The sequence below is a fragment of the Heterocephalus glaber genome, unplaced genomic scaffold (genome assembly GCF_053883595.1).
Source record: "Heterocephalus glaber isolate CG9 unplaced genomic scaffold, H.glaber_assembly_v1.0 deba00000594, whole genome shotgun sequence".
NCBI lineage: Eukaryota > Metazoa > Chordata > Mammalia > Rodentia > Bathyergidae > Heterocephalus > Heterocephalus glaber.
Window position 1 is genome coordinate 350619 of NW_028258151.1, and position 8361 is coordinate 358979.

Consider the following 8361-nt stretch of genomic DNA (forward strand, 5'->3'; position numbering starts at 1 on the left):
TAGATTTCTAAGCCAAACTCTTCCTTTTTCTTCTAATGAAAAGGCCTTGTCTTTGTACGAAAACTCTCATCTGACTTTGATACCCACAGATTTTAGTTTAAAATTACAATAAATAGTTGACATATTTCTTCTGTCTGCTCGGGCTATGGAATCTGACAAAAGCTTCATTTGAATTTTTAAACTTTAATGTTTTATTGAGTAATAAAAATAAACACATTGCTCTTCCAAAAACAATATATTTAAAATTTATAAAACACAGGAGAGCACCACAGTTTCCATACTATCCAATATCCTGACCACAGGACATATATTCATACATCCACAAGTGGAACATCACTAGCTATTGAATCTGAGTCAGGGGAGAGGTCATTTGTTTGGACTTGAGAGGACACTAAGCCATGATAATATATAAATCTATTACATTTCCTAATGTGACTTTATTTTAGCTGAAATTTCTTATAGGTACAAGAAGCAAAAAAATAACCTAGAAAAAGCCACATTTAAAACATGATACAGTCACAAGATTTGTGTTAGGCTATGTGGTTTAATATTTCCTTAAAATTATAATTGAATTGTTCAGAGTGATAAAACCTAAATAATTCTGACAGCCATAATGTATGGAAATTGTTTAGCTCCAGGAATTCCCATTGTCTTCCATGCATTAGATTTAGTGTAGTAACATAGACCCCTCATTAAGAAACACGGTAATGATATTTCAGTATGTTGAAGCTCTTCTGGGTCTATTTCTATACATAATTCACTCCCTGGGTTAGACATTAGAAGACCACACATGCCATCATGTTGCTGACTTCCTAGAATTACAGGGATGAAGGGACTCGGAGCTCACAGGGTTTTCGACCTCTTGTTTGTGACATCTTTGATGACACAGCAATTTATTAGATGTGGACCTCACAGTCTTCTAACTGCATGTGAGCATTCTCTGCTTTCACTAGCATCACTGAAGAGCTATGCAAATGAGACATTCTGCAACCATCCCAGGGGAATGCTCCTCCTGACTCCGCCCTGAGCACTGCCAGGTTTTATGAATGACTGCAATCAATGCAATGAATGGCTGCCAACTGCCCACTCAGCCACTTCTCGGCTGTGCACGTACACATGAAAGAAATTCACATTGCCACAAGCCTGCAGATGAGGCTAAAGGAAAGCTTTCAACTCTCCAAACATGAACTAAATGTGCTTCCAGATACTTAGAGTGTGCGAATTAGAAATTCTCAATGCCTTCAAGAAATACAATTTGCATAATTGCTTTCTCTCCTTTGACTTTCCATTTTAGTATCTACAATCTCTACCCCAGCCCTGCTTCCACAAAGAAAAAAAAAATCACAACAATTTTTTGAAACTTCATCAGAATTTGAATTTTAAATTGCTTTATGTTTCATAACGGATGTCAGGAATCTAGCTACTGTGCACTAAGCTGCCAAAAAAAAGACTATGCCTGTTTTACATCTCTTCTCAATCTTGTGGTTTCTGAATATTCCTATCATCCATGGAGTAAACAGTTACATCCCAATAGTGCTGGGGAAATGACTGTGCCTGTGACTACTCCCCAGGTGTTACTGTACTGGCCCACATGTGTCCCAAGGAAACTTAGGGGCAGTTAAAATAACATCATTGAACAAATGAAACATTTTAGAATGCACAATTTTCTGATTTGCTGATGATGGATTGAAAGTACATAGAAATCGGGAAAAACAGGATTCTGGGGCTTTGTAGTGGCCACCTTTCCTTCTAAGTCACCCATTTAGTATTTCAAGCCATTCTTCAACACATCTGTCACAAAGTACTCAAAATTCCTTAATTTTCTTCTTAATTCCAGAGTCAGACATCCAATGCATCCTCAAATTTTTCATATGGATAACTAACAGACATCTGAAAACTAACATCTCCACAATGAAGCCCCTTGTCTGATTACCCTAGCCCAGAGCCTCCAGCAGCAGCCACCATCTCTGCCTTGGTTGACTGTAAGCATTTCTACAGCTGTTCACCTGAGATTTCACCTCTGTATCTTTTTCTCCTAGTTTACACTAAATCTACCAGACTGGCTATATTTTCAAGATCAGAGCACAGTCCGACCATTTCTCGTCTCCTCCATCATTGTTACCCTCTCTTGAATACTGTCATCTTTTACTTGAATTCTGACCATAGATTGTTAACTGACTGCCCAGAAACGATTGGAAAAAAACTCCACATTACTGCTTTGAAACAGTAAGATGCTATTTAATATCTGGTACACTAATATTTTATCAAATAACATTTGAAAGTAATTCTATGCAAGGAAATGTATTTTAGTGGTAAAGAGAAAATTGATTCGTTTTACTTCTGATTTTTGGTACACAGGGTATAACACCTATCACATGACAAAAAGTACAGAGTGTAAGAGTGTGATCACAAATAGGGTGAATGTTAAATTTTTAAAACTTAATCCAGTAAAAGACACTTTCTTGCCACTAATGCCACTCACTTCGAACACACTTATTCTACCACTCTTGCCACTTTCTGAGGCAGTTCTGCAATTTTGTGAGTGTCATTAGTTACACATGCACAGCTGCCTCCACTCCCTGAATCAACTCAAAATGTTTATCTTTTGTGTTCATTCTCACTTGGGGAAGAGCAGAGTTATACAGTGCTGGATCCAGTGAATGAGGGGGAAAGGACACACCTTACTTTGTAATGTTTATATGAACCTGCCTTTCTGTTGGATGGCTCCAGGAAGCAGGTTTAACCACATATTTGATCACATATCATAAAGACATTTACTCTCATTGAATCTTAAATCATAAATTCAGATTTAAGAAATTAAATTACTTTTCTGATAGTAAGTAATAAGTGTTGATAATTTAAGAAGATATGATTTGAATTATAGTCGGTTTAGAATTATAGCTATTGTCCAATCCACTGTTCTAGGCCGCTCTTTGACTTGAAGAGGTAAAGGTTCAGTATTTTCTGATATGTTTCAATATCACTTGTTTTATGAAGTAGGTATGATGCTAAAATTACTTGAATGATTGCACATATTATTATTCTAGTGTCATAAAAACCATATTCTCCAAATGTAACAATAAAGGAACTATGAAAGCAGGACATATGATTAGCTACACTGACAATGTAGGTGACTTTAAGACCACTACAGAATAGGAAATTCAAGATAACCTATCTGCTATATAGAGAAAGGGCTTATATAAGAAAAGGAATACCAAAAGGTAAAAAGATAAAAGAATCATCAGTGAGACAGATACCAATTGATAACCATCTCTTCAAAAACGTATTTCAGAGAAAATTTCAAAAGTCATCTCGTTCCCATTCACAATTTCTAAAAGAGAAAATGCTAAAAAAATTTAAAAACTCATTTTATATAAAAATTGCATATTCATGTCAGTTCCCCAGTGAACAAGTGAATACAATGACTATTCCCCAGCAGATGGCCATGGAGCAGTGAGAACTCCATGCCCAAAGGGAAGGTGAATGCTGGTATTTGGGAAAGTCAGATATGCTAATCAGAAATCACCAGGGCCTGCTATACCTCCAACATATATGCAGGGAACCCCCAGAAGCTACACAGAGCAATTTGCATTTTTTTTCTTTTTGAAGAAGGCATGAAGACTGATGAAGGAGATTCTGAGTCATGGACAGCCAACTTCCCCAGGAGAGGCCGGGATGTCATCCACAAAACCAGACCAGAGGGTGAGGATTTTATGTTCAGAAAATCAGTTTCTTTCTCCATTTACCAATTCTTGAGATAGTACACTTACCTATGGATTTAAATTTGCTATCACTCACTGCACACTCTCTCATTTACATTCTTCTGCTTAAATACCCTGCATGCATTCTCCAGAAACCACTTACTGCCTGCAAAACACAACACAACTTTTTTAAAACCTACAGTAACAAAAATTTCCTAGTGCTAAATTTGTAAGGGATAACCTCTGTCTTTTCTGTAAGGGAACAACAACAACAAAAAAGGAAATCCTCCTAGTAAGAAGCAAGGAGTTTCCAAACTCAAAGCAGGAGTCAGTGCAGCAGGAGGCATTGAATAAGATGTGACCTGAAGTCACATTCTGAAACGTGAGGAGAAGGGGACAGTGCTCAGAGGAGCTGTGGTGGGTTTAGGAAAAGGGGACAGAGGGTAGTGGTCCTTTGTTACACTTACGGTAATAAACAAGAGGAAGCATTTATTTCCTCAAATGTTCTCTTTCATCCACATCGTAACTACCATCTCCAATTTTCTTCCAAGAAGATTTTTGGAGAGTAAAAATCAACTCCTCACCTCTCCTCATCTTTCCAGTTTCCTAGTGACCAGAAAGTAGCTGAGAACTCCCCCACCCCTGCACCTGTCCAGAGGTGTGTGTCACAGGGGGAGTGTCTGAGGGAACTCTCTCTTCCCAGGTATCATCCTCTAGCAGACATGTTTGCATATATACGTGGGGTTACCATGGGTGGGAAGCAGGAAGGAGTTCAGGGTTTCCTCCTCCTCTTCCTTTCCCTCCTCCTCTTCTGAGACAGGGTCTTGCTATGTAGCCCAGGCTGGTTTGAACTCACTGTGTAGCCCAGGCTGACTTCAAACTCTCGGTAATCCTCCTGCCTAAGCCTCCCAAATGCTGGTATCGGCATGGGCATATGCCATCACTCCCAGGATTGTGGTTTCTTCTTTCACTTGTTGAGTGCAAGCAAGAAAAAGAACTCAGTTCGCTTGAGCCCTTTGGCAGGCCTGGGTATGGACCCAAGCCAGGGTTCCAGCTCTGGCTGGCTCTGACACACTAGTGCAGGTCTACTATAACTACTTAGGTAAGTACATCAGAAGCTGACTGAGAAGGTGTGGGCTTTTACATGAAAAGGACATTAAACAAATCAAAACAAAAAGTAAAAATAAAAACAAAGGAAGAAAAGAAAACGCACTTAGAAATTAGGGTTCATAAAAGTTAGGAAGTACCAGAACAACTAAAAGGGCATCTAAGTTTTTCTAGCCAAGGAGAAAAAAGGGGGTGGGTGTCAGCTGTTTAGTCCTCTGGAACCCCTGACAGATGGGCCCTGTGTGTGGACCTATCACCATGGGCTCCACCCACTTATCTTCTCCTGAGGAGAGTATGTTTGGTAGTCTATGGTAAGAATGACAGTATTTTAATAATCACCACGGGGCCAGCCTAAGGTATCTTAAGGATGAAACTGTGTATGGCTTTAGTACTTTATTTCCATAAGAAAAGACTTCCAACCCTCAAGCTCATTCATGTGCCTCACAGCCCCACTGAGAACCTCTGAGTCTAAACTGCCGGCTTGCCCAAGCCAGGCTGAGTGCGGTCTCTCCAAATTAAGAAAATATCACTAGGGCCAGGAATTTAGCTCAGTGGTTCCACTGCTCTGCAAGCGCAAGGACCCGAGTTTGATCCCCCATATCAAAAAAAAAAAAAAAAAAAAAAGAAACAGTCACTGACTTGAACGGGGAAATATGTGAGCCTTTTTTTTCCCTCTGCGATAACACCAAGTTAAAGAGGAATACTAAAGCTCTGAAAGACAGGCCTGAAACTAAAAATTATCTGGATTAATTGGAAAAGGCAACTCTGCAAAATAAAATTAATTTCAGGACAGGTAAGCTGATTTACATGTGAAAACTAAACAACAGGAGGACAGGAAGTTAACAATTAATAATGTCAGCAAAAATTTCTGCATATCTAGTGTACCTGAGGTGTAACTGCCTCCTGTCTTTAGTCAGGTAAATCAGGTCACACACTACATATTGGACTCAATGTTTTGTTGTTTTTCTTTAATTTTGATACCGGGGATTGAACTCTGGTCTTTGCGTTTGTGCAGCAGGCAGCGAAACCACTGAGCTAAATCCTCGGCCCCTGGACTCGATGTTTTAACAGTTAGAAAACTGACAGTGCTACTCAAGTTACAAATTTATTTGTGCAATAGCACAATTTCTTCTTAGTAGCACAATCTGTCATTTCAAAATCACATAATACTTGTGAAATATTTTGTTTGGAGCAAACAAATGATTCCATTGTCAATCAAGTGTCCTCAAGAGCCACACAATTGTATTTGAGTATTTTGAGATGGAAGGCCTAAACTTTACTTCACATTCTCTTGCCACATTTCAGTGTTATGAAAGAGCAAGAGGTAGCCGTCAGCTAATGGCTGTCTACAATTTAACTATTTAGGGTAAAAAATGAAATTTGCTAGTAGAGGCTGAAACAGATGGCATTGGTAAAGACAATCAATAGAGTTATTTTACATCTAAAATGTTTTCTATTTTTTACTTGTATCATAAATGCAATGCTCTTGGAATAATGATTTTGGAGTAGTTCTATGTATCTAAAAATGCCTTTTCTCCACAAAGCACTCATTCTCTTCCCTCATCTGGGAGCAAGATAGCTAAATAACTGTCTACTGAGAGGTCCATAATGGTTCCTTGGTGGGATTTAAGTGAATTTTAAATAGATAAAATAAAATGGGAAAATGAAACTTGGAGAACATTAATGAAATATTTCAACCATTACTTTCAATTAATGGTAATTACTGTTGCAACTGATTCACCTACCTAGAAGCCAAAGAATAGATGGAGCTAATCAAATATGAACATAGACTATTATTTGTATAATTGTTAAAATGTCATATAAGAAATATATATATGCATATATCTATTATTCCTTTTTTAGTACAAATGAATACTTATTTTGTCTAGAAGACACAATGCCTTGTTTACTACTCTGTGCCAAAAGAAACCAGATCATTTGACACTTCGACGGCATCTCTTAACACCTGAATGAATGTGCTTCAGGGTCTTGTGTTTTGTGTTCAGAATGAGAAGAGCAAATAAATATTGTAAATAACTTTTTTCATTCCCTTCATGCAAACTGATGAAGACATGAACAGATATCTAGGAAAATACTGATGAACAATGTGGCCTGTGGGAAGGTAACCTAGCAAACAGGGTTTCTTGCCCTCATTTTAAAGATGACCATCCTTCAAGCCCTCTGCTCTCCCCTTCTGTATGACAGAAATTGTGACTCCAACCACAGGATGTCTGCTGAATTGTCATTTCCAGACTCCACTTCCTATCACCCTTCAGGTCTCCATCTGTGTCTACTTACAACTTTTGCCTCAGCCCATTAAAAGACTAAACTCCATAGTCCTTCAACTCTGAAACTTACACATTTCCTAAGTTCTACACAGTAATGAAATAAATCACTGACATTTACAACCTTGATACCACTATGACCTTTTTCTGTAACGATAAAAAACTCACCGAGTCAGCTGGATATTCCTTCAAAATACCTCTTAAAATTGACCTTTTTTACTTACATCCACAAATTTCAAATTCATTCTCTCTCATAAATGAACTTAATTTTCTCCCATTCACAGAGTTTATAAAAGGGTGTCACATTTCCCACCAGATCAATGCAGGGACAGCTATCTAGCTCCAAGCCATTTCATCAACACATTTTCCTCATTCATCAATCTCTTCCTCTTAATTCCTAACACGCCCCATTTGCAAAGTCAAGTAAATCAATTTCACAATTTTAGAACATCATTTTGTCACTTTCATCTCCATTTCATATTCCATTTCTCTTACTTCAAATTGTCTGCTCCCTCTCCCTTTCTCCAAATTTTTAGTCCTTTCCAAACTCAACTCAAATGTTCAGAACTCCAGGAAGATTTCCAAGCTCATAACTCGTGTTAATCCTTCACTAGAATCTTCTAAAAACAAAGGTCCTTGTATGAGCCTGAGAAAATTTAATAGCAGCAGCTCAAGTACTGGGAAGAAGTTCAAGAAATATCTACTTTGGAAAGAGGACATGAAGTGTGCTCCAAGGACACAAGGAAGCCCTGATGATTATGATATCTGTGTGAACTGCTACAAAAAGGTGGGTATAATTGATGAACAAATACTTACAGACACCTGCTCTGTGCCATGCACTGTGCCAAATGCTATGATCATGACCTGGTGAGCAATCTGCTCATCAATAACAGTAGCAATAACAACAATAACAACAACAACAACAACAACACACTTACTGTGCACTTATGAGAGAAACTCTTTTGTGCTCTTTACAGGCATTAAATTCATTTGATCCTAATAACTCCATGTAGTAAGCAGGTTAAGTAACACTTGACATAGCATTTACAAAGCTCTGTTTTGTATAAGTTGTCCCAATATTAGTTCCACAAGTTGAACTCTATTTTATTCTTACAGCATCTCTTCTGTCCTTAAAGTTGTTTAAATTAATTTTGATCTTCACTATTACACTTTTAATATATGTTTACACTGTCATAGATAGAACTTAAGTTTCTCAGGGGCTGTACAATAGTTTTAACTATATTATTATGTATATAACTAACACTTAC

At 37.9% G+C, this 8361-nt stretch overlaps 1 protein-coding gene across 3 annotated transcripts in view; it reads right to left on the bottom strand.

Annotated features, from left to right (window-relative positions):
- The window catches only part of LOC110345624 (regulating synaptic membrane exocytosis protein 1-like), a 222389-nt gene that overhangs the window by 151206 nt on the left and 62822 nt on the right, over positions 1-8361 (bottom strand). The window lies entirely within an intron of this gene.